This window comes from Patella vulgata, chromosome 2 (assembly GCF_932274485.2).
Source record: "Patella vulgata chromosome 2, xgPatVulg1.2, whole genome shotgun sequence".
Taxonomy (NCBI): domain Eukaryota; kingdom Metazoa; phylum Mollusca; class Gastropoda; family Patellidae; genus Patella; species Patella vulgata.
The window spans coordinates 29,674,688-29,701,951 of NC_065880.2; the positions used below are offsets into that span (position 1 = coordinate 29,674,688).

At 35.5% G+C, this 27,264-nt stretch overlaps 1 protein-coding gene and 1 long non-coding RNA gene across 3 annotated transcripts in view; both read left to right on the top strand.

Moving 5' to 3' along the window:
- LOC126811674 (decapping and exoribonuclease protein) overlaps positions 1-27,264 on the top strand; it is a 146,153-nt gene that overhangs the window by 24,445 nt on the left and 94,444 nt on the right. The gene's annotated exons all lie outside the window — the stretch shown is intronic.
- Positions 209-26,782, top strand: LOC126811677 (uncharacterized). Its single transcript, XR_007675702.2, has 2 exons — positions 209-4,009; positions 4,344-26,782. It is a non-coding gene; the product is annotated as an uncharacterized LOC126811677 (long non-coding RNA).

The window sequence follows — 27,264 nt, forward strand, 5'->3', positions numbered from 1 at the left end:
GCTAAAATATACACCCTACTGTACCAACTCATTAGTATTCTGTCAGATATTACATAATATTTCTAATTAACCATAATGTGAAAGGTCTTTCATTTTCAGGCTAATTGTTTGTTTGCCAGATTTGGCAATTAAATTACCTTGTAATACAACATCAAGGATAACTCACTCATCGTTTGGAAATGAATTCAGTTCGTCGGTGGGTGTTTTATTATTGTTTTCTTGTCTTTCGTTCTTACATGTAGCGTAAGTACCACATCGTTTCAGAAAAGCCCCCCAAATTCTCTGACTTTTTCAGTTCTGTATCTCGATGTTAAACCTTCTCTGGGAATTTTTGTACTTTAATTGTACTCCCACGCTGTATGTTTTGTTCTGTTTGTGTTTTGTTTAACAGTTGTCGTGTGTTAACCTTAAGACATGGTATACTTTTTAAAGCTTTTTTCATGATATATATTTTAATGAATTGGTGTGTTCTAATATATTACCAAAGAAACTCTGAAAAAAGAACGCGACACGGCAGTAATAAAATGTCACAAAAATCAGTTCAATATCAATTGTAACAGAATATATTAGGGAGTGGATTAGAACTTTGAGTGACCTTGGCATGTGTTTGGTCAGGCTGACCGTCGTCCAGTCTCAGTTTACCTCTAATCACACTAGTAACAATACCCAAAGGACATCAGATTTTTACGTCAAGCGAAATTGAACACCTCTTCTGAACGAAAGGTGCCTCAAACTTGATATGATATTTTACACCCAATCCACACTTAGATAGAGAGTTGGACACACGAGCACCGAAGGTCACCCGTGTTAAGGCCATAGATTAAGGTTTATAATTAGGAGTTTAATCCCTGTAAACCATATTTTGTCTAGAAAGCTTATCACGTCAAAATTAGTTAGCGTTAGTTGACGAGAACGAACTGGTTTATCTGATATGATGTCGACCCGTCTCTCAAGCTTATATATAAAGTAGACTGAAATATAAAAAAAATGTTTTAAAAAGCCTATTGCCACGACTTATTGATGAGGGTGCCAAGTCCGAGGGGACATGTGTAAGGCAAATGTTGGAAGGCTGGATTTGTTTTACGCGAAATTTTAAGAATCAATTGCTCTTGTCGCGTAGGACCTTTAAATCTGGTGGTAAATATTCAGATGTGTTGAAATGAAAGTGATTGGTCCCATAGGGAGGCAAATATTGGTTTCTCAAACAGAATAAATATCAACACATAGTAAACATCTCCTCAAAAAATAAAACATAGTTCTTTGTATTTCCAATTGGACATGATTATTTCAAAAAGAAGAAAGGGAGTTACGTCCCCTCATTTGACTGTTCTCAGAGATTTACCCCACCAAGACCATGTTCAAATATTGAAATTCTTAAATACCTATTTTATTTTTGGTTCACAAATGGAAATGTTTTGATATTTCTTGAAGATTTAATGAATATGGTGTTGATTATAAACATGTTGATAGGTGCCGTTTTATTTTTTGCTATCTTGAATAAACAATATTTTATGCTGATAAGAATCACGCGAGGTACATACATTGTCAATAAATTCTAAACAATCAAATGGAAGCCAATGGTTTATATTAATTCACCTCCCTAATGGTAGTCATAGTGCAAAATATAAAATACACACTTCAAATAGCAGTAGGACACTTATTATCTAGTTAATCAAGAAAATTAGTAAACTTTCAAATTTAACGCCTTTTCGTCGCATAACACGCCTGGTTTGTACAATATTTTTGAAAATGTTAGAGGCGATTTGTTTATGAAGTTCATCATAAAAATTCTAAGATGCTGTGTAGTTTAATTACTTATAATTTACCCAACCGAAGCTACTATAATTAAAATTCAAATAGTATATTACAGTGGTTGTTTTAGAATGGTTTAACGCGTGCACTTCAGATCAGAAGGTATATCCTTGAGTCAAATGGCGGGGGTTTCGATTCCCCGCTTGTATATGACATGAAGTAGGGTCGTGGACTTCCTACGAGTTCTTCGGTTTCCTAAAACTGCTAAAGACCCCTACACACAAGCGAATTATTGAAATAAAATTGAATCATGTTTTTGGTCCCGAAATAATCTGGTTTGTGTCAAATGAACGCTAAACCCTATTTCTCTACCCCCTCCCTTTCTCACCTTTTTATTGCATATATTAACAAGGCATTTCATCTTCTCAACACAATAAGTATCTATATTAATAAGGTTAGTCATGGCCACGTGTCACAGATCAATATTAAAGCTACTGAAACGAGACCGTCACGGTTTACATTGATAAAAATTATAAGATTTGAAATCGTATTTTTTGTACCATCTGTAAACATTTTCGCTGATGTATCGATTTTTATTCTCAATCGATATCAGTAAAATAATCGCAGTGTAGCGAAACTATACGGAGATTTATTTCAATGCACCGTTCACAACTAAAATCAAATCAACGATTGAAAAAAGTGACTTGTCTGAAAACCACAAATTACGTGTGAAGCCCTAATCGAATTTCGTTGAATTAATGAATTGATTGCTTCATTTAATATTCACTATAGACTATAATTATCAATAAATTAAACGAGTACTGTCATTGAACCATGAGAAATTTAAAAACTAAATGCCACAAAGATAAATACAAGTTTCCAGGAATCAACAAATTATTCTGATGTAATTATGAATGTTGATTGTATGACTTTTTCCACGCGTCATTGATTCGAATAAAATTGAAAAGACGCCATTTTCTTGTAATTACCAATATTACCGAAACACACAATAAAGAAAATTTCATAATTAATACGTTCTCCGCCTTGCTTCAATGACAATTTGATTCCGAGTATCTGTAAATAATAATTAATATTTAATAACATTAATCAAAGTAATGAATTACGACTTTAAATCTGCTTTACGGAAACCACTTGTTACGATTTATTGTCGATATAACAACGCAACACATTTCAAGTGTAAGCATCAATATGCAATTTAAATAGTTTGCACGTTCGTTGCATGTTGCTCATTTTGTATCCCACAGATTAACTGAACCCAGCATCCAGTGTCTGTGGGTACAGAGCCAATACTTATTATCTTGTCTGTCTATGGTTTTGATGTTTATGGCCTGATGAATAATTATAAAAATTAGAATATAATTTTCCGAAAATCATTGCCATTCAGTGATTATATATAATGTCGGACGTTGTTCAAAGAGACCGACTTGCATAATGTTACTTCGCTTTAAATTATTCACTGAATTATCAGATGATTTTTCCATTTTCTCAAATTACCATTAGTTATCAGAGGTCTTATTCAACTTGATTGACTAAGATTATCTTAGCGTGCTCTATCTTTCCTACCAAATTGTTACAAAGCCTGCTAGAAACTATTGTCAGACTTTGCCGAACTCTATACGGTTTATGTACTTGACAGACCATCATGATGTCCTATTGTATGGCGCTCTTACAATTTCCGTTCCTTTGAGTTTAGTGACGTAATAGTCGCCGAACACGACAAGCGTGCGCGTGAGGTACGATCGAGACAATACTTTATTAAACGCTTGATTTCGACTCGTGTGGTCAAATGACCCATTGCATCTCTTAAACCAATTACTCGCCTTTGATCCCTAAAGAACAAGATATTAGCTAATCAGAACCATTTTAATCAAAAGCTTTTCGGTAACAATATAAAGTATAAAGTTGCATCGATTCGACGATGATGTGTAGACTAACTAGGCATAAATTGTACCACTTTTGTTAAAAATCGTTTACCATTCCCCATAAAAGAGATTTGATAAAAAAAAAATGCTTGATAACCCTGGAATTCAAGGATAACAAGTATGTCTAAAGCATGGGGTACGTCAAGGTGACGTCAACATACCAACTCTATTCAGTTTGTATATTAACGTTATTTTATCGCTTTTGATACTAACACGCGAATTCATTGTTTTCAGTGTTCCAAGTTTTTAATAACAAGATTTAAAACTTGCAACACGGAGCACTTCAATTGTCCGACCCTGACATAATGCATACCGTATGTATTGCTTTACTTGTAACTACTTATGGAAGAAAACTTATCAAAGTTGGCTTCAATTCATTAGCTTCCTAATAAAAGTCTGAAGTTAACAAACATATCGTCCCATTCATTATACCATATTTTAAAAAAAATAGTTTATCCTCATTTATTTTACCTGGCGTGATGTCGGAAATCATTATTGGATATGACCCTTTCTATAGCAACATTGTGCAATTCATATATTATAATACTTTAAAAGAAACACTTTTCTATTATACAAGACGCCCAGGCTCTATTCTCAAAAGGAATAATTGGAAAAGAGACAAATCGTTTTTTTTTTGTATTATTTCAGAATAAACACAGTGAACACGGCATTGAATTCTAACACCAATCTCATTTTCATGTTAGTAACACTGGCAGAGAACAATTTAACTGTACAATAGCTGACGGCATAGATTGAGTTGAACAACTCGGCTTGCTGCTTTTTTCTTTATATGGATCAAACGACTTTCATTAAACCCCTAAAAAATAAGGACTTGAGTGCAGAGTGAGTTGGGTTTTTTGTTGATATTTCGACCTTGTATGATAACTAAAAGCTGAAAATAGGATAATGATTAGCATTGCGGTGTTTTCTTGTCGCTTTCTATTTTTCAAGCGGTTTTTAACAATACTAGGCCGCATATGTCGAGTAGAGTTTGAGCTGCTTATACCCTTAACTGATAGTGAAAACGGAGTCTTTATTTGTTCCGTAACAGGGGTCATTCAGCTTGTAGCTGGTTTTATTCATCTCTTGTCAGATAACTGGTTGATAAAACGTTTATTAATTCCCAGGTTTCTCGCATCGTCATTAAGCGCACCACTACGTTTTATAGGGTTTTATTTGATGTGTAATCCGGTGATTTCCGCATCACGGGCTATGAAATAATAACTGTTTTAAATTTTTGGCTACAAGATTTTTTTTTATATTATATGTAAGTGCTACTTTCACGTGGCCAAAACCTGTTAATTATACATCCAAACATACAATATCTAACCAACCATATCAGTCAGTGCTAAATTCAAGAAATAGAAAAGTACAACAAAACTGCTTAACTATAGGAGAACTCCTCACATTATGATTATTATTTATTAGTATGCACATTTTTATAGCGCATATCTTCCACGATTAAATAAAATACACAGGTAAAATCAAAAATGTAAAATACAAAAGAGACATCTAGAAGTACGGTTATATAATTATGTGCTTTAGAATGATGGCGAAATGTACCGAAAGTTGATCTAAGATTTATACGGTATATTATTGGAATTTGAAGTAGAGTACATTGATGTTAATTATCAAACAGCCACAACTGTCACGGTCTATTCTAATATTCAACTATGGTTACATCGGTCTGAACTACATTCTAGCTTATCTCGGGTATATTTCCTTTTAATATCATTATGTTCAACTCTTGTTCCAAGGAGGAAACTTTGAAATTCAGAGTCACGCAACGTTGTCGTCGAACGTTGTAAAAGCTCTAAAGGTCAATGTTTTATCTAACTTACCGGAATGTTCGGCTAATCCAGAGAAAAACCGCTGTTGATTTTTCGCAGACATACATACCATGCTTACCCAAACCATGTTGATACACTAGGGCCGGCGGAAGCAATTCTTGGTTGTTTGGGGGGAGGGGGGGGGGCTACCATCCTAGACCTTTAGACGAGGGTCCAGGGGCCTCCCTGAAGCTCCTTGAGTCTAGATCGTCAAAGACGCTTTCTGAGCGATTTCCGGCTAATAAAATTACTCAGCATTAAAGTTAAATTTTATTTCTTTTCTAAATCCCCTACCATGCAAATACAGTCGATGGTGGTTTCCTACAATACTGAACTTGACAAATAAATGCATAATAATACCATGACTGTGGACACTCTAGACTGTAGAGGTCACAATGTTTATAACCGCATATAGGACCATCACTTCCTATATATACATTTTTAGCTTGTGGACTCCCTAGAGCTCACAGGTTTTATTTTATTGAGTGCAAATTTCGTGAAAATCGGATCCAAACTGCCCGACAAATTAATGGCCGCTATCTTTAAAACCATGTAATACTAATACCTAGGTTTTAAAACACGCAGAGGTTCGAATTTTCATCCAATTTGATATATCCCAAAGGTCTGAGTTTCTTTTGATATTGGCGCGTATTGGACTCTAACTTTCTGGATTATGACCTCTGATTGTACGAAATATCACGTATTTAGCGTGTGGAGCCTCAAAACCGTTCAAATATCGTTGAGACCAAATTTCGTGAAAATCCGACCGAAACTTTCAGTCAAATGGCGCCCCGCTTCACGCAAATAATATAAGAACATGTAATGCCCAGGTTGTGGACCATCTAGAGGTCACAATTTTTATCTGATTTAGATGACACTTAAACGAGTATCACTAGTTCTTGGATGAGTTCAATTTTGGTGCGTATTGCCCCCCTGTCTTGAATGAAATTTGTGGACCTTCCAGAAGCGACATTTTTTTTCCGATTCATGAGATTCAACTTAAACTATGTGTTAAGGATCAAATTTCTTGGATGAGTTCGACTTTAGTATGCATCAGACCTTACATTCTAGAGGAGCTATAGTCCATGCTTTTTATGAATACATTATTGTTGTCCCATTCTGAGGAAACTTAACAAATATGTTAAGGATCAAAAGATCTTGAATGAGAGGATAAGCCCTATTAATTTTAGCTCTTCCCAATACATTTCTTGCAAAATATGGGTGTATCTTGCATGGCAACCGCTTGTTTCAACTGGTCATAACTGATAGCATTGAATTATTTGATGGATAAGGGACACAAGGACAGAGTATGAGAAAAACTGTATCCCGTTGTTTTTTTTTTTTAATTACCTAACCTGTCATAGATACAACGGAAATGAGATTTGGTTGAAATAAAGATCGACTGTTTATTATAGTTAACTAATAGTGACCCTCGCAACCCGGAGATCAGTATAGAACATAGCAGGATTTTGTTCTGAAAGTCTGACTTCTATTTTAAAATCTGGCGTCGTTGTATTTAACCGCGTGCAATAACTGTTGTCCAATTTGGACTGTTCACGTATTTCACCCAACTTAATTGCTTAGAAATTACAATAAATGTGTTTAAAAATTCAATATAAATTACTGTATATACATTTAATTAAAATAATATATGCTTTTAAACTCACTTTCGTCTATTTTAAGGTTCGAAAGAATAGTGTCGTACGCCCTTTAAACGTAGTATTTTTTTATTTTTCCAGACTTAATAGGACTGTTTGACTATAGCCGTAAAAAGGGACCGTACAAAATTTCAGAATCACCCATCAATGTCATCTATAGTCATTACCCATAATATTATAGTCAGCGTGGGGGGATTGCATCCCACATGATTACACAAAACAAAACTACGGACAAGACACATTACGCAGGGGGCTAGCGGTAAAGCAATGCGATGTTAAAACGTACTCACTCTATTAGTTACTTTCGTATTCGTTATCAAAGAATATCTTGATGTAAAAATATGATGTTCGTCATGTAGAATCTAAAACGAAATTGCCGTTCAGTTGGAAAATTCCGATTTACATAAAGGGTCTGTAGCTCTTGAGCTTACTTTTATCATTTATAATATTTTCACGTATTTGTGGTTTATGTATGAGTCTGTCGCTATATGTGTATTTTGTATATCAGTACATAAACATTTGCTACCATTTATAATAATTATGTAAAATTCTTATATGATGCACGTCATCATTAAGTTTTGTGCATGTTACTTGTGACTGAATGTTCACTGCGGAAGAATGTGGAATAATTACACTGTAAATGCTGTTTAGACGTAATATTATTGTTACTAAACATGGAGACGAATGTATTTATCGCCTATTCATTAATACTAGGCCTGTTTAGGCACTAAAACATGGCATCTCCTTGTTCAAGTTTTCTCTTTCGGGGTTTTTAACATTGTGAGAAAACAAGACAAATACCCAAAGAGATATAATTTTTATTAGAACCATTAGTGTACGACCTCAAAAAATGACCCCAAAAAAGCTCGAGGCAACTTTTAACAAATGGCTGTATGAAATATGTTATTAAAATATGAAAAACACGTTCTTTGTCGTTGGTTGAATTTGAAGTTTTAATCCTACAGATAAGTGTCAAACTTGTATTCAATTGTTCTAATATGAAAACATTAATTATTTAATCAAGCGGAATGGTCATGTTATTTTGCATAAGGTTGGACGTGAAGCAACAAATTGAAATAGAGACACCGGGCCATTTATGTTGTCCCGCCGTCAATCTAGCATCACATGAGAATAAACAAAGTGACAAAACTTGACATAAAATAAATCTCTTAATAACGTAGCGTACTGAAAGCAAATTGACCATGTCCTGATTTTTAATCTATGCTATATTCATATTAAATCCAGTCTTCTGTGGTGGGTTGGTCAGTTTCATTGATATTATAATTCATACAGAAACGAATAATACAGAGTTGATTTTGAAGAAGAGGGCTGTAGTTGTTTGCTGAGACTTTTGTGATATATTTTGGTATATTTTTTAGAAAATGCTATGATAGCTGAAAACAGCTGTTTCTTTTCGCCTCCTTCGTCCACTAACAAGGCCGATATAACAGACTTCCTTAATATACCGAAACATAAAATACACACACATTGCCATACTACAGTACTAACCAGCAAGCTACTGCACATAACTATAGTAAAGGACTCAATTCTTGACTTGTTGGTTATACAATTTCGTTATGTTAAAGGAAAATATAATGATATGATTAAATTAACCTTTGTAATTAAAATTCACCTGCCGCTAGATGAATATATAATAATATAATAACTGAACAGAAACGACATGTCGTTACCAAACGCCGACTTATACAGCCTAGTAAAGTGGTTAATATTAGAGACTGCTAGAAATTCACACTATATATGCACAGAATTCATGACTGTCGCATATGCGTCCATCTCATATTTCTGTCGCATACACGGCTTTTTAAAACCGGAAGCCGAAGATAAGAAATTCACTTTGCGTTTTCTCTTTTTGGTTCAAATAGGGTTTTGTCAATTAGACGGAAGGCGAAGATACAAAACAAACTTTGTGTCTTCGCATTCGCCTTTTTAGAGGACTAATACTTATTATGGCTAGAGTTACATCTTTGACCAGTATTGAACAACGGCTAAGGTGCGATGACATCACAGAAAGACCCGAAGATATGAAGCAAACGTTTCCTCGCATCTTCCCCATCAATTGTTTCTCCATGCTCATTAATTTCGCCGCGTTCCTTGCATCTTCGCCTTCAACCTATGCTACTGAAACGCGCGAAGACAAAGCTGCAAGAGACGAGAGAGCCGCGATAGGTCAGTAAGGTCTCGGGTTCGCTTCCCGTGTTTTAGTTTCAAAATAACTCAACGAACCTAACAACATCGTAAACACTGTTGGTCGATGATTTTGTAAACAAAAAATAATCTTTTCAGATTCGAAAATATTCAATGCGCAAGAAAGAAATAATATTATACTCCCAGGTTAACCATAGTAAAAATATGAACTATCATTCCATTTTTATGCATTTTTATATTATTCTAATATTTAATATTCATAACTAAAACATTAAAGAATACAATAAAATATGAATATGTTATAAAACACACCGTTAAAATGGGTTGAGTGGACCCTGTAGGAATACTCCAATCAGCCCACCGCGCCGTCAAATGTTCATGGGGATAGCAATAATTGTTTCTTATATAAAAAAATAAAATGTGTACCGTGAAATATTTCTTTTATGACGCAGGTGTGTGTATTTGACTACAATCATCAAACGATAAATGCTTAATAACTATTAACGAAATAATCGCTATATAAGGATCAGGTACTGCCTATAAAATCAGTTTGAATAATTTTACGATATTAATACCACCCGTTAATTCATCGGGCATTATTCTACAAGTCGTTAGACCCTGATTAAGTTGCAGATCTTCGCTGGAGAGAAACACGTTGTCGCCCTTGCTGCATAGCACTTCCACTACACTTCAAATACACCATAAAGTTTGCTCATGCATGTAATGTCCAATAACCCATTGTACCTACCTATATGATCACTGACCCGTACCTAAATAAGTGCCATGCCCAATCTGATTTTTAATTTTTTCTCTCTATAGATTCTGGTCATACGATTAACATATCATTCATACTGAATGACCGAAACTGCATCCTAGCATAAAATTTACATAAACCAAACAAAGATCCTAAATCCGCTATCATGATTTTCTTTTGTTTGTTTGTCATACCTAGCGCTACTCTGGTAAAACCACTGATGTTATTGTTGTCATTTTTGTATTATTATGTGACAATTATTCGTATGATATCTTTTAAGAGAAAATGGAATATGCAAATTTTGTATTTGGCTTTTGTAACTCTGTTATTATTGGTTTATTTTGTTTCCATTTTAGTCACGTCATTAGTAAATAGTTCAGTGGTTATTATGAAATATTTTATTAATTAATGTGCCGTCGATATCAAAGATGTATTCAAATTATGGAAATCAAGGTTCCGACTGATGAAACTTACACGTGCACACCCTCACTGTGGATATACAATACTCTGATTTGTGTATAGATAATACATTAAAGTAAATGTTTTAGATTTGGTTCAAATTAAAATACACGCGGCTTCTTATCAGTGTAAACTCACGCTCCATTAGGCAGACTGAGGCTGCATCATGAAATGATAGAGGGTTAAAACGCCAGTCGGGTACATGGAGACGGGCATGCGCCATGCATTGTGATAGAGGGAATTTTGACTGGGTAGCGACGTATCCGCCTCAGGGGCGTACATGTCGATTTTTTTTTTTTTGGGGGGGGGGGGTGTTTAGAAAAATCATACCACTGATGCCCATCCCCCTAATACGGGTGACGCAGCCGCGGGCCGAGCACTAAAGGGGGTACGGAGGCATACTTCCTCGGAGGAAGTTTTGAATCTATGGTCCCAGAAATGCCATTTCCTAGATTTTGCAGAATTCTGATGGTCTGAAAACACTAACATGAGTAAGATTTTTGCAAGAACGTACAAAGTACTGTGAATCTGAAACAAATTATAAATGTGATAATTACATAATTTACATGGACCTATATGTTCGATATATTGTTGTGGTGAATATACATAAATTAGCAAAGATATGACTATGTCCTCATATTTTCACCAAGCGTCCACGCTTAGTAAAGTTTGACCACCGATCGGCGATTTTGTCAAGATCCATCGTGTCCGTCAGGTAAAGCTCACTCAGTAGTTCACTGAGGAGTTCATACATATATTAAGTATTTGGGATTTTTCCCTTCTATGTTCGATCACGATATTGGTCGAGCAAGTGTTTGGTTTTCTCTTTCCAGGGGTGCAGGATGGAGGCCTGAAATGACACAAAAGCGTTTTTCGTTTATATAGGACGAAAAACCAAGGTCCTGTGTATACGTTGACGGATGGGATTTGGAGAAGAGTAGGCAGAAACGTTGCTATCTGGGCAAAATTTGCTTCATAGCACACTGCATAGTGTATTCCCGTCTTTATTAGTCCGTTGGTTCAGAAAGGTAGAACGGTAAACCACATTTCATTTCTTGTCTCGACGCTAATCTCTGGGTGAAAGAAGCAAACCACGGAGTGTGTTTACTCTGTGTGACCAATCATTGCTGCACTGTTCATCTACAAGATCTTGCACATGCATGGGTGACAATATTATACCGTTAACGAATAGTTAAGATCGTAAGCCTTCTAACGTACGGTATAGTTCATATTTCTAACGGTTCATTAATTACCAATATTTCAGCAGTTTTGAAGCTAGATTGCTTGACTTTAGTAATGATTTCTTCTCCTGCAGAATCTATTGAAAACAGTTGTCGAGTGGTGTGGACTTAAATCACAAACTATAATCACTTGTGTAAACTTTGACTGCATCACCTGGGTTTATGTTTGAAGACTTTATTTGATTATTTCAGACCTAGGTTCACTCTCATTAAATTGTACGTCCTTTGCTCGCGTTAAAGAAAGGATTCTACAATATAAAAGAATCTAGATCATATTGTATTCAATAGAGATAATACGAACAAAGAACAATATGGAAGAAAAGTTCCATGTAGATGTCTAACAGTGATTTACTTCGCATCAGAAAAAATGGGAAATAAAACGTGTTAATATAAAATAGATAGAAAACGTGTTATAATAAAATTATCGAAATAAAAGGTATATTCTCCACGAAAGTATTTATCGGGTAATTATTTCCAATAAAAGTATTCTATATTTGATGTATGGAAAGTAAAAACATAGAAATGTAAAAATATAGAAATAAAGTGTTTTAATGTAAAAAATGTGCCACCCACAAAATTCGCCATTGTACACTTAGTGTGCATTTGGAAATAAGATTTATTAACCATAGTAGTTTGTTAGTAGCGCAAATTTTGTGGGTGGCACAGGGAGTCGACGAAACGTTTGAGACAGTCTCCGGTATAATCCGTTTCTGCATTTACGCCTTAAACAGAAGCCTTCTTTCTTTCTCCCTCAACTGAGTTGTATTTATATTTAGTTCAACATCATATTTTACCTTTAGCTCACTACTGAAATTAGAGCAAATCTGGGCAGTAAATATACAGTTTGATTCACGACCCTTGGTTCGGATATAATCTCGGACCACTAAAGATTACCATAAATTGTTAAACGGTTGGTAACGGTGCAGTATAACACTCTTTCTTGTACGTTACTTCCAGTTTGTGCATCTCAAGATTTCTATGGTGAACCCCATTCTTGTCTTTGAACAGGACTTTGCGTCATAATAGAAAGCTTTCAAACAAACAAACATTTGAGAACAACTTATGCTTTGGGCTAAGACACGAGAATTAATATTCAAATCAATGAGAAAAATTAATCGTTTATTATCTGTGGCCTTAAAGAGATCCATATAGGCACAGTCTAATATAATGTGCAGTGAGCAGCATTGTAACTAAGAATCTCAAAAATCTTCTGAAACTGTAATCAAAGTTAACTGAAAGCCATTAAATACATCGAATAGGCCGAAATTAATTGCATTGTTAACTTGCTCATAGTATGAATAATAAAATCACTGTCAATAATTGGACACACCCATTTACCTTGTTATAAGTACAAATCGCTATCTTGGGGGAAAAACTACTATCAACGCATGCACGGCATCACGTGTGTGCAGTTAAAGTCTCGTGTCCTGAGACGACCTCTTGCGACGAGAAGCGCGGTAAAATGAGAGTTGCCATCAGTGGATGCAATATTATCCAGCATCTGGCTCTTTGAATTCTCGGCGTTAGTCGATTGTTATCGTGGGCCACACGTCTATCTATATATATAAACAATAGCAGGCTATCCTATCGATCAGCCACAGTGGGATTAAACACTACGTTTCAATCAAGACCAGTTTGTAGTCGTTGATCGGTTCCTGCAAACGTGCTGCGTGCGACGGAACGGAAATGTTGCACATCTTCCACACGCGCTTGTCAATCATAGTATGAGAGTTGTTAAACAGTGATTAGTGGTTTTGGATGAACGCACGTTTCCTGCAAAAAATGCCATGTAATTAGTTTATTTCACTGTCTAAAATATCAATCGAGCTTATTAGTAGCGAACTGGTGGGCGATGTCCGTTGACAACTTTTTTCATTGTAGGATTTCAACTATGAAAAATGACGTGTCAAAAACAAATGATTAATCATTTTGTAATTACCGGGGTTGTTTTCAAGAAATACCCATAATTTGTCAACTGATAATTTTATTTCTGGTGCCAATTAAAAGTTGATCTATTTTGTAAAAAAAATAGTGTATAGATTAACGAGAAAGTTCTTGGTTTATTCTGTACAAAGTCTTTCTGTTCACTGATGACTTTTGTAATCACTGGCCATGTAGAAAACAGCCACATTCCTAATATTGAGAAAGCACATTAATGGAACCCAGATTTTATGGGAATCCACCAGCGATTGATCCCCATTAAGGATCTCCGTCATGTAATTTCAATTCGTTTTATATTCTGGCCTAATACTAACCAACAAACAGTAAAACATGAAAAATGAAACTACATAATTCAAAAAAAATATTGAAGTACACAAGTTTAAAAAATGAAAACATGAAATATTGAACCGGGTGTACATTATTAGGATTTCCCATAGAATCTCTTCAATAGAGAAGTGATGTCAGGTTTTTTAAAATCATGTAAACATGCCCTGCCTTTAGCATACCATAGAATATAAGCTTCAAACGTATAGGAATAACTCTATAAAGGGGAAGTGATGTCACGTATTCTAGAACAAACATTTCCTGCCCCGCACACGACACTAATTATAGCGAAATTTGGTAAAACGCCTAGGTGTCAAACGTCACCAGAGTCAACAAAAAAACATAACAAAAATGAAGGTCCATGAACTCCTCAAAATAAGTATATTCTATCAGAAGCCGCGAAGGCTTGATAGCCACTCAAAGACACCAGCAGTTCAAAGCCTATGTCAACTCTTCAAACGCGTACGCGTTTCTTTTGAATTTCGGAATACACTTCGCGATAAGGCCAACAACAGTGCCACAAGCCAATTAGTTTATTAATACATAAATGTTTATTTAAAAAACCTATCTTTGTTGTTATTGCGGGCGACGATCTTCGAAAAAAGCTTAAGACCATCAATTCGTAAACGCTTGAAATGAAACTTGACATGATTGTTCCTTAGACGATTGATGGACTTCGATGGTTGATATGACGTCAACATTCCAAGATATGCGATGACGTCATACTCCGTTCCTGTTCCAGGCGCGCTGGTATTTGTTAATTAACTCCTTCAGGGTCACTAATGACGAAAAGCAATATAGAAAATAGGCAGCAATTGACAAAACGGAATAGTAAATGTGCAAGGAACGGATGGTGGTTTATTTGACAACACTCTTATCTATTATTACAAACAGTCAGTCTACAGATCTGTTGAATTATGTGTTGCGAACCAGTCGGCTTACCATAATACAATTACTGCTTTTACTGAGTGATTTCCACTGGGCTTCTCTAGTCTTTATCTAGGGAACTCTTAGTCGGAACGTCGATCGGTAATAAACAGTAATTATATTCCATAGCATTATGTCTTGTGTATTTCCAAATCAATTGCAAATTGCCATTGATACAACCGTAACAATCTGGAGTTATAATAATTTACTTTAATGAACCAAACATCGACGTCTTTATGTTTGTTTCTTCTACAAAATATTTTAGAAAATATAAATACTTCAATCTCTCGTTGGGAGCATTAAATTATGTTTGGGATTATTAATTATAATGGGCTTGATATTAAACATTTAATATCTAACTTATTTATCGGCAATTCATATTCCATGCTTTAAATTGTTAATAATGTTGAAACGATAGAGATGACGTTGATGTCTTTTGTGTTCTGAAGTTGACAGGTTAAAATACGTAGGGTGTCTGCGGACATTATGTTTTATATTTTCTACATAGACTATATGACACTAGCTATTGTCCTGGCAGGTGATAAGGTCTTCAATTTACTATATTATTTCTGTAAACAAGATTTTACAAGATCCTTTGTCGCTAGCGGACAAGGTGTTGGTGCATTCATTTTACAGCCTCGGCTAATCCCCACGTGCCAGTCTTATGACAGGCGCGTGTAGGGCAGTGTAACATTGAAAGACGGAGCAAGAAGTTGGAATAAAACATCTATTTTCTCTTGTCATTTCTCGTCAACCAATGACAGGTCTAATCCTAGAGCTGGATTAATTTCGAATCAGGTTCGTTAACGTTACAACAAACTTGGAAATCAAAACAAACTTTAGACAGAAAGAGAAGCAGGGAAGCGTCGAGGAACGTCGTTCGACTGGTCTAATTATCCGAGGAGTGCCGAATTCTCCACTGGTGTGTTAAACATTTGTATTGTAACTGTAAGTCTGTAGAGTAAGGTAACATATCATTTATCAACCTCTCTTCGTTTGTCATTTTACACAAGACTTTTCAGTAACACCAGCTCCGATTACAAAAGCAATTACATCGGCATAAGTCTAGTTAATTAGGCCTATCTTTTCCATATTTTCGAGATTAAAGTCGACATTGAAACACGATCAAATTGTACCAAAAATGACATAAGTTTTCATGAGTTTGGTATCGTGAATTGTGTTAGTGACAATAGAATACCGGTCAATGAACTATATCAAATGTAACTCGATTACCTGTTGACGTGATGAGTATTAGCATTCGTCAGATAAATATTTCACAATTATCATGGATATTAACTATAATAATAACATTGTCGAATATTGTTATATAGAGTTTGTCAGAATTCCAAAGTTGCCCCGTTTGAGTTGATTGGCATCAAGCACACAAGACTATACGACTTATATAAAGTAAATCCCAGAACTGCCTATACTCAAGGGCAACAAAAATACATCAATCCCAATACTGTTCATTCTAAAGAGCAATCAAAATACACCAATCCCAGTATTCTCTATACTAAAGAGAAATAAAAAAACACAAATCCCAGTACTGTCCATTCGAATGAGCAATAAAAATACATTAATGCCAGTACTCCCCATTCGAAAGGATAATCAAAATACTAAAAGCGAAATAGTGAAATATAATTTAAGGTCTAATAATATTCCCGTACACAACCATTGTGCTTTATGAGAAAGTGGCATCAGGTGTTCCGGGAGTGGGAGGCATGGCGGAAAAAATAGTTTACGGATTTCGTCAGTATCTGGCAAGTGATATTGTCAGTATCGGTGCTTGGATATATGGAATCAATACAGTAACTAAATTTGATTAGCGATAAGACATCATCTGCATTTCTAAGAGTTAAGTACACGTTGATGTTCATTAAATCTTTCTTTAATAGTTTTTATTTGCTTTACGCCCGTTCAAGACCATTCAGCTGTTTAATAACACCCACCGCGTAGTTTTACGTAATTAAGGGCAGTTCGGAGAGGAAGTATTTTCTAAATGCTTCTCATTTAACCATGACATAGATTTTGAAGTAATTTTCGCTAGACAGGATGGAATAGTATGTAGATATACTAAGACGTAATGAAAACGCGCCACTTTCATAAATGGATGATAGTAAATCTCGTTTTAGAGATACACTTTAATCTTGTAATTCTGATTGTCAGCCCATTAGATTACAACGATAACACGCGGGAATTACGTTTTCACGAACGCATAACTGCACCACATATAAATTACGAATTTATGGTCCCAACACATGAGGTATAAAGTGTGGCTTTTAAAGAACTAGGGTCAGTACAACTCTTACATCTCTGTGCAGGGTGCATTGGTATGCTTAGGTTGACACCTGAACAAAAGGGCATAAGTAGCAGATCTTTTGCCAGAAGGCTTGGGTGTCATCACAATTCCGTCGAGAGACTGGCAAGTCGTTTCCAAATGACAGGGATTACTAGGGCTCGATCAAGGCCATGACGGCAACGTGTGACAACACTTCGTCTCTTTATCCAGCAACATCAACAGGGTGCAAGCTTCCATCACTTTTGCTACTATGGCTGATTTTCTTGTGTGGGTAAATATCCAGCCCACAATCATACCAAAAGTCACATTTTAGCTGCAATATGTCTCGTCAGTCAATTCAGTGGTGCGTTTTTATTTCGTCTTAGTGGTCTATAATGTAATTAATCAAACAAATTTCATTCATAAGCTGTTAATATAGATATCTTCATTAAAATTAACAAATAAATTTAAGCTATATTTGACACAAATCATATGCCTATACAGCTTCGTCTGTTAATATTTAACAGCCGCTTCCGTAGAAAATAAAATGAATAACCTGATTTGACTTATTTTTCGTACCCCTCCCTTTTTTAAATTATATATAAAACCGAATTTAAAAGCAAATTTAAATAAGAAAGGAATATATTATTCATAGTTGTCTTGAAATATCAGCGATATAACTGATGGAAAACTAGTTCATATATCAACTGATAAATGCATATTATATTGTTATTGCTACAGTATTAGATTTCACCCCAAAACATGACAAAGTAGGAATAAGGTTGTTTCTAACTTGCTTAACTGCAGGTCCGGGTTCGACCCCGGTGTTGGCTGACAAAGTTTCTCGGGATATTCTGGCGTTGTTTCCCCTTGTCAGTGTTGCAGTGCCAAGGGCCCGACGAGGAAAGGCGTCTCTACGGTCGCCAAGATGTGATCAAAAACTGAGGTCCCGTGTACACTTTGGCGTGCACGTTAAAGGACCATATAGACAGTTGCAATTCGAAACAAGAGTAGACTGTAGCGTAGCTTCCCGGTACTCCCACCCCAACCCCCCGACGGAACACTGCATGGCGTATGTCAGGCTTCATTAGCTTAGATAGAGTCGAAAAGTAGGACCTCAAACCAAATTTCTGTATCTGGAATCATGTTGATGTGATGAGTACTAGCACCCGTCAGATAAATATTTCACAATAATAACATTGTCGATTATTGTAAATATTTCACAATAATAACATTGTCGATTATTGTTATATAGAGTTTATCAGAATTCCAAAGTAACCCTGTGTGAGTTGATTGGTATCAAGCATACAAGACTACACGACTTACATAAATGCCTGGACTGCTCATTCTAAAGGGCAACAAAAATACATAAATCTCAATATTGTCCATTCGAAAGGGTAATCCAAATACTAAAAGCGAAATAGTGAAATATAATTTCAGGTCTAATAATATTCCCGTACACACCCATTGGGCTTTATGACAAAGTGGCATCAGATGTTCCGGGAGTGTAAGGCATGGCGGAAAACATAGTTTACGAATTTCGTCAATATCTGGCAAGTGATATTGGCAGTATCGGTGCTTGGATATATGGAATCAATACAGTAACTAAATTTAATTAGCGATTAGACATCATCTGAATTTCTAAGAGTTAAATAAACGTTGATGTTCATTAAATCTTTCTTGAATTCTTTTTATTTGCTTTACGCCCGTTCAAGACTATTAAGCTGTTTAATACCCCCCTCCGTGTAGTTTTACGTAATTAAGGGCAGTTCGGAGAGGAAGTATTTTCTAAATGCTTCTCATTTAACCATGACATAGATTTTGAAGTAATTTTCGCTAGACAGGATATAATAGTATGTAGATATTCTAAGACGCAATGAAAACGCACCACTTTCATAAATGGATGATGGTAGATCTTGATTTAGTGATACACTTTAATCTTGTAATTCTGATTGTAAGCCCACTAGATTACAACGTTAACACGCGGGAATGGCGTTTTCACGAACGCATAACTGCCCCACATATAAATTACGAATTTATGGTGCCAACATGAGGTATAAAGTGTGGCTTTTAAAGAACTAGGGTCAGTACAAATCCTACAATTCCGTGCAGGTCGCATTGATATGCTAAGGTTGACACCTGAACAAGAGGGCATGAGTAGCAGACCTTTTGCATGAAGGCTTAGATGTAAGGCTATCAATATAGATCTCTTCATTGAAATTAACAAATAAATTTAATGACACAAATTATATGCCTATACAGCTTCGTCTGTTAATATTTAACAGCCGCCTTCGTAGATTATAAAATGAATAACCTGATTTGACTTATTTTTCGTACCCCTCCCTTTTTTTAAATTATATAAAACCGAATTTAAAAGCAAATTTAAATAAGACCGGAATATTTTATTCATATTTGTCTTGAAATATTAGCGATATAACTGATGGAAAACTAGTTCAAATGCACATTATATTTTTACTGCCACAGTATTAGAATTCACCCCAAAACATGACAAAGTAGGAAGAAGGTTTTTTTTCTAACTGGCTTAACAGCAGGTCCGGGTTCGACCCCGGTGTTGACCGAGAAGGTTGCTCGGGATATTCCGGCGTTCTTTCCCCTTGTTGGCGTTGCTGTGCCAAGGACCTGCCGAAGAATGACGTCTCCATGGTCGCCCAGATGTGATCAAAAACCGAGGTGCCGTGTGCACTTTCGTGTGCACGTTAAAGACCATCGTCAGTTGGAATTCTAAACAAGTGTAGGCCGCAGCGTCGCTGTCTCGGTACCCCCCCCCCCCCCAAACCCTCCGATGACACCCTGAATGGCGTATGCCAGGCTTCAATTAAGCTTAGATAGAGCAGAAAAGTAGGACCTCAAATCAAATGTCTTTTCTGTATCTGGAATTTCTAAAAATATGTTAATGTGATGAGTACTAGCACTCGTCAGATAAATATTGCACAATAACACATTGTCGATTATTGTTAAATAGAGTTTATCAAAATTCCAAAGTTACTCTGTTTTTGATTGGCATCAAACACACAAGACTATACTACTTAAATAAAGTAAATCCCAGGACTGTCCATTGTAAAGGGCAACAAAAAAATATTGTCCATTCTAAAGAACGCAATCATTCCCAGGATTCACAACACCAAAGAGCAATCAAAATACACCAATCCGATTAATCTATATACTAAAGAGAAATCAAAATACACAAAACTCAGTACTGTCCATTCGAATGAGCAATCAAAATACATTAATTCCGGTACTCTCCATTCGAAAGGGTAATCAAAATACATTTATCTCAGTACTGTCCATTCTAAAGGACAATCAAAATACATCAATCCAGGTACTCCCCATTCGAAAGGGTAATCCAAATACTAAAAGCGAAATAGCGAAATATAATTTAAGGTCTAATAATATTCCCGTACACACCCATTGTGCTTTATGAGAAAGTGGCATTGGATGTTCCGGGAGTGGGAGGCATGGCGGTAAACATAGTTTACGGATTTCGTCAATATTTGGCAAGTGACGTTGTCAGTATTGGTGCTTGGATATATGAATTCAATACAGTAACTAAATTTGATTACCGATAAGACTTCATCTGAATTTCTAAGAGTTAAATAAACGTTGAGGAATATTAAATTTTTCTTTAATTCTTTTTATTAACTTTACGCCCGCTCAAGACCATTCAGCTGTTTAATAACACGCACCGTGTAGTTTTACGTAATTAAGGGCAGTTCGGAGAGGAAGTATTTTCTAAATGCTTCTCATTTAACCATGATGTAGATTTTGAAGTAATTTCCGCTAGACAGGATGTAATAGTGTGCAGATATACTGACGCAATGTAAACGCACCACTTTCATAAATGGATGACGGTAAATCCCGTTTTAGAGATACACTTTAATCTTGTAATTCTGATTGTAAACCCATTAGATTACAACGATAACACGCGGGAATGACGTTTTCACGAACGCATAACTGCACCACATATAAATTACGAACTTATGGTGCCAACATGAGGTATAAAGTGTGGCTTTTAAAGAACTAGGGTCAGTACAAATCCTACACTTCTGTGCATGGTTGACATCAAAACAAGAGGGCATGAGTAGCAGACCTTTTGCCTGAAGGTTTAATGTCATCACAATTCCGTTCCGATACTGGCAAATATTTTCCAAATGACCGTGATTACTAGGGAAGTAGGGCTCGACCAAGCCATGACGGCAACGTGTGACAACACCTCGTCACTTTATCTAGCAACATCGACAGGGTGCAAGCTTCCCTCACTTTTGCTACTATTGTTGATTTTCTTGTGTGGGTAAATATCCAGCCCACAATCATACCAAAAGTCACATTTCAGCTGCAATATGTCTCGTCAGTCAATTCAGTGGTTCATTTTTATTTCGTCTTAGTGGTCTATAATGTAATATTAATCAAACAAATTTCATTCACAGGCTATCAATATAGATATCTTCATTAAAATTAACAAATAAATTTAAGCTAAATTTGACGCCGCTTCCATAGAAAATAAAATGAATAACCTGATTTGACTTATTTTTCGTTCCCCTCCCTTTTTTATATTATATATAAAACCGAATTTAAAAGCAAATTTAAATAAGAACGGAATATATTATATTCATAGTTGTCTTGAAAAATCAGCGATATAACTGATGGAAAACTAGTTCATATATCAACTGATAAATGCATATTATATTGTTATTGCTACAGTATTAGATTTCACCCCAAAACATGACAAAGTAGGAAGAAGGTTGTTTCTAACTTGCTTACCTGCATGTCCGGGTTCGATCCCGGTGTTGGTCGAGAAAGTTGGCTCGGGATATTCCGGCGTTGTTTCCCGCTTGTCAGTGTTACGGTGCCAAGGCCCCGACGAGGAACGGTGTCTGTATCTGAAACCTCTTAATAAATATATAAATAGACATGTATATGGTTGTAGACTGTTCTAGGGCTGGCATTCCTGATAAAATGCCTTAAAATGATGAAAATGCGATTTTACGGGTTCCTGGTAACAATTCGACAAGATTGTTTCTGCGCATGTCTGTGAAATGATATACTTCCTTCTAATAATGGTTTTAAAATAATGGATTTATCTGAAATTTGAATAAACATTACCCGTGATTTTCTCAAAACACTTTGACGGAACTTTGATATTGAATTAATTTACAAAATTAAGGAACTACCAATAAACGCACATTTTGTGTGAGAGGTTATTAAATAGGATTATTTTTCAATTGTTCGGCTAATCACAGGGGAAGAACCAGTCACCTTCTAGATCGAATATTAGAGTACTTTTGTTCTTGTCATCGTTTAGGCTCATAAGTTTTGAATACTTCGACATGATTCGAGAAGATATGTCAGTGATCATTCGCCTGGCAAATAAAATAGGGCCAAGGACCTTCATCGCCCAGCGGTAAGGAATATATGTACATTTAAGATAACTCCAATATTGTTAACGAGGATTCGTAACTCAAAGGGAGTAACTCCGGCAGTAATTCTAAAAGATCCCTCTTATTCAACACCAATCTTCCTATTAATCAACTGGACATTCTTTTAAAGTACTATAGATGAAGAACAGAATATTTGTCTGGCATTACGAAAATGTCTATCTCCCACATTGTTACTAACCATGAGCCACACCAAACCTTTTATTCGATAATTACCTCGGACCTCTCCACACCGAACTACTTTGGGGATGGTCGCAGGTAATAAGAGTAGTATGTATATGTGTTATTTACACTCGTACAAATGAAGATACCAAAAGGGTTAGTTGCTTCCTATTCGGATTTGTTCAAATATACAGTCACTTAACCAAAACGTGCATTTTACTGAAGTTGGTAGGTATGTTATTTCTGTATTGGTGGTTCTTAATCAGAGTTGTTCACATGATGTGGTGGTTCTTCCTCAGAGTTGTTCACATGACGTCTATCCATCTTGAAATGGACAAATTGATAAGCTTCTTCATTATTCAGAATATTAAACTACACCAAATTAAAATCTAGAAAGATATTGTCGGACAAACTATTTCTGTTGGTACAAATATACCGTAGTACAATCCTGTTCGCCACACTTTGTTAAAAACCGTCCAGACACTAAACGCAAATACAACGAAGAAGATGTTGTAAAAATGTTAGAATTCCTGGGTATTTTAGAGGATATATCTTTTCTATGTAAATGTTAATAAATCTCAATAGATCTCCATTTCTTTCAGATTTATTTCTGTATGTTAACGTGTCCGATTATATGCACTGCTTCGTAAAAGGAATAAAAAGCTTACCAAATCATCCGATTTCACTCGCAAATATACAAAGTGTGTCTTACCGGTAAACACGTTTTTGGGTTAGTGATTTCAGTGATCACTGAGGAGTTAGCGATGAAGTAAGATTCCAGTAATAACTACTCGGTGTTCTACTTGGACTTACATCGGCTGATCAAGATTGGCCGAAATCATAAACTAAGTGATTAATTCTCAGATAAATGTGATTTTAATTTCACCATCGTAAACATTTTCGTAATGTATAGTAACACACTGCAGTCCCCAGCCTGTGGTGTTCATATTTCTAAGGCAAGTTTATTTACCCAATTGACTTAAGCCTAGGACGGGACACAGCATATGTACAATGAAAACTAACCAGGTTTCTAATTTTACTTTATAACTTCAGTATACATTTTGTGATGGTTTACTTATTGGGAGTCTGATATATCCACTATCTAGCAAATGTTTAAAATGATTAAATGAACTTGAGCTTATTGCAGGGACAAACATATTTTAATAAAATAATTTTTGTTTGAAATTCTTTAAGGTTCCTGAAAACTAATCTGACAAAAACTATACATACGCATAGAAAGATAGTTTCTTGATCTGTTATCCAATATAAAGTATTTCTTTCATAATGTGGAGTGTGCTTTTTGTGTAATTGTACTGATCTGAAAGTAAAATCACAGATTTAATGACCCGTTACTAACAAGTATAATTTATAAATTGGTACCGAAGTACGCTTACGTTAGCTTGCGGGGTTAATTTGTCGCGAAAATTTAGAGAAAACATAACTGTCCAGAAAAAAATCATAACAATGAAAGCACGTGTTAACGATATGGTCAAATATAATTTAATGTACGCCTTTATGTTTGACAGGACTGGCATCTGCCTATAATAATAGACCAGTGTTGCAGCATCGTTACAAAAACACCACCTTAGTCGACCAGTTCACGACGTGACCATACTTCACCCGAAGGCCATTTTGTGGACTCGCATTCTCACTCCCCTAAAAACGACACCATGAATAAAGAAAAGAAAATTATTGTTTCTTTCGAAAATTATGTTAACTTAAGTCTCTGTATAGACTGTTTACTTTCTTTGACAGTGTCTGGTATTGGTACTATACCCCACCTTAATTGCACCTCCATTATTGCAGTATTGTCAACATACTGCTTGTAATTTGTGCATTGATACCCACATTTCTTAAGATGTTATTATTAGACTAATATTGAACAATACTTTGTAAGGGTTCTGTTCACACTGCACAGTCAGTACAAATAATTACTGTGTAGCTCCGCAGGGTATTTTATTTTAGTCCTATATTTTTTTCTGATTTCTAAAAGACACATTCAAAATAAGGATAATGGTATTTTCCCCCCAGTGGCATTAACTGTTTGGGATAAATGCTATCTGGTAAAATTTCTTTGAAAATCCAAAGTAAATACATTTTCGTTGTTGATATGGTATTAATTGTTTAATTGTTGTCGGTTTCCAACGATATAAAGTGCAGAAATTGGGATATAGAAACTTCTAAAATGTCTTCATATCAGACATTAATTAAATTGTAGTCTGTGTACAATGAGGTTCGGGTACTTTAGATACAAAGGTTACCACTGCATTCAATTTTCAATTTGTTAAACTGTAATTTTGGCCAATTAACAAAAACATCATGACCTGTACATCCATGAGAAATTATTTAAAATTTCTAATGGTGTTTAGGCTGCTGCATCCTTAGGTCTATCTTCATGACTATTCAGATGATTGTTTTTGCTTACTTGTGACACTAGCAATTAACCACATTCTAAAATACAATACAATTTATTATATGATGTCATATTCGCAAGCAGGTGGGGTTGTACATGAGGTGGAATATATGGATACATTTTCAAGAACGCCTTGTACCACGCCTCAATTATTTGAGAAGCTATGCTAAACCTTTTTCTCTTTAAAATTGGAAATATCCTGTTTTCTACATGGTATGTGTATCTATATAACTAAACCATTTACATCAATAGCGGAATGGGAGACGATTAAAAAGTATGTGTGCCCCTCCTACATAATAGACCTTTAACAAAAAGGTCTGAATGTGAGACCGTTACAGAATTATGTGATCCTCCTACATAAATTGTACTTTAACAAAAAGGGCTGAATTTGAGATCGTTACAGAATATGTGTGCTCCGCCTACATAAACTGAACTTTAATATAAAGGGCTGATTGTGGGTTCGTTATAGAATATTAATTGTGCTCCTATATAAATTGAACTTTAACATAAAGGGCTAGGTGTGAGATCGTTACAGAATATGTGCTCCTTCTACATACATTGATTTTTACCATGAAGTGCTGGGTGTAAGATAGTTACATAATATGTGTGTTCCTCCTACATAAAAGGCTGGGTGTGATCACATCCTACATAAATTTAACTTTAACATAAAGGCTAAATAAGAGATCGTTAGAAATAATGTGTTCTCCTATAGAAATTGAACTTTATCATGAAAGACTGGGTGTAAGATAGTCCAAGACTCTTTGTGCCCAACCAACATAAATTGAATGTGAGACAATTACAGGGTGTTTTTGGTAAAAACAACAAAAATGCCAAGTCTCTGATAGCGTACTTTTCGGTTTGTCTCAAATGCTTTGAATTAATCTAGAAAAGTTAAGAGATGTTTGGTCAGTTTGGGAAGTTTGAAAACTTCTTAAACCACAATATTGCGCAAGTTAGTTTTCTATAGGAAATGTCTGTTCCTTATAGTATTTTGAAACATTTGGCATCATCTGCGGTGTGCAGGATATAAACAAGCCAAAGTCACCTATAAGTATTTTGTAAAATCTTTCAATTGTCTTCCTTTTAATCCGACAATCTACCTTTGATATTTTAGTTTGGGTTTCTTACTTAAATGTTAAATAAACTTTATGAGCACATTTTGGCGTGGTTTAAGCCTTGAAAATATAGACATTGTGCAATGCAAATGACTATCAGGGGCTCAAAAACACAAATGATCAACATCGGTAAAATATGTTGATTTTGGCCTGCTGGAATGGAGGACTGACCTATCGAAGGGCCTATGTAGTGGACCATAGATTTAAGATGGTAACGACTGCTATTCTGCTTGTCTGCGATATTATTTCATTAAATAAAGCTATTTCACGCACATGTCACGCAGTGCGTTTTGACATTTTAAAAAGTCAATTTTACACAATATTATTATATTAATATGTTTTTTAAATAAATGTATTTAATACCCTCTATTGTATATTGTGTGTAGTTTCTCAATTATGGTCATTGAAAATGGGGATCAAAACAATTGCAAGAGACTTACCGTCTATAAAGCTGTTGATGATTTAACTAGGGCTTATTGTCTACCCAGTAGCTTCAAACTACCGTTATTTCGCAAAACATATTCTGGAGTATGATCAGCATGCTTAGTCTTTCTAGGAAACTCACGACCTGTTCTCCATTCTTATCAGAAACCATTCAATTCAGTTCACTTGCAGCTCTGCCATTTGTTTTTAGTACTGAAACATCTGGATGGTCGTCATTCCTCCCCGGGTTACAGTGAATGGGACTGGGAAATGGGAATTTTTGGCGGAAGCTGTGGATCTCTGATGCAATATTTTTTTTAATCCAGCAAGATGTCAATGGGTTCCGCCTATGATAGGTGACGACGTATTGTCTGATTATCAAGCACTGTAGTCTAACTTGTATCTAAAATTTTCTGATAATCCACA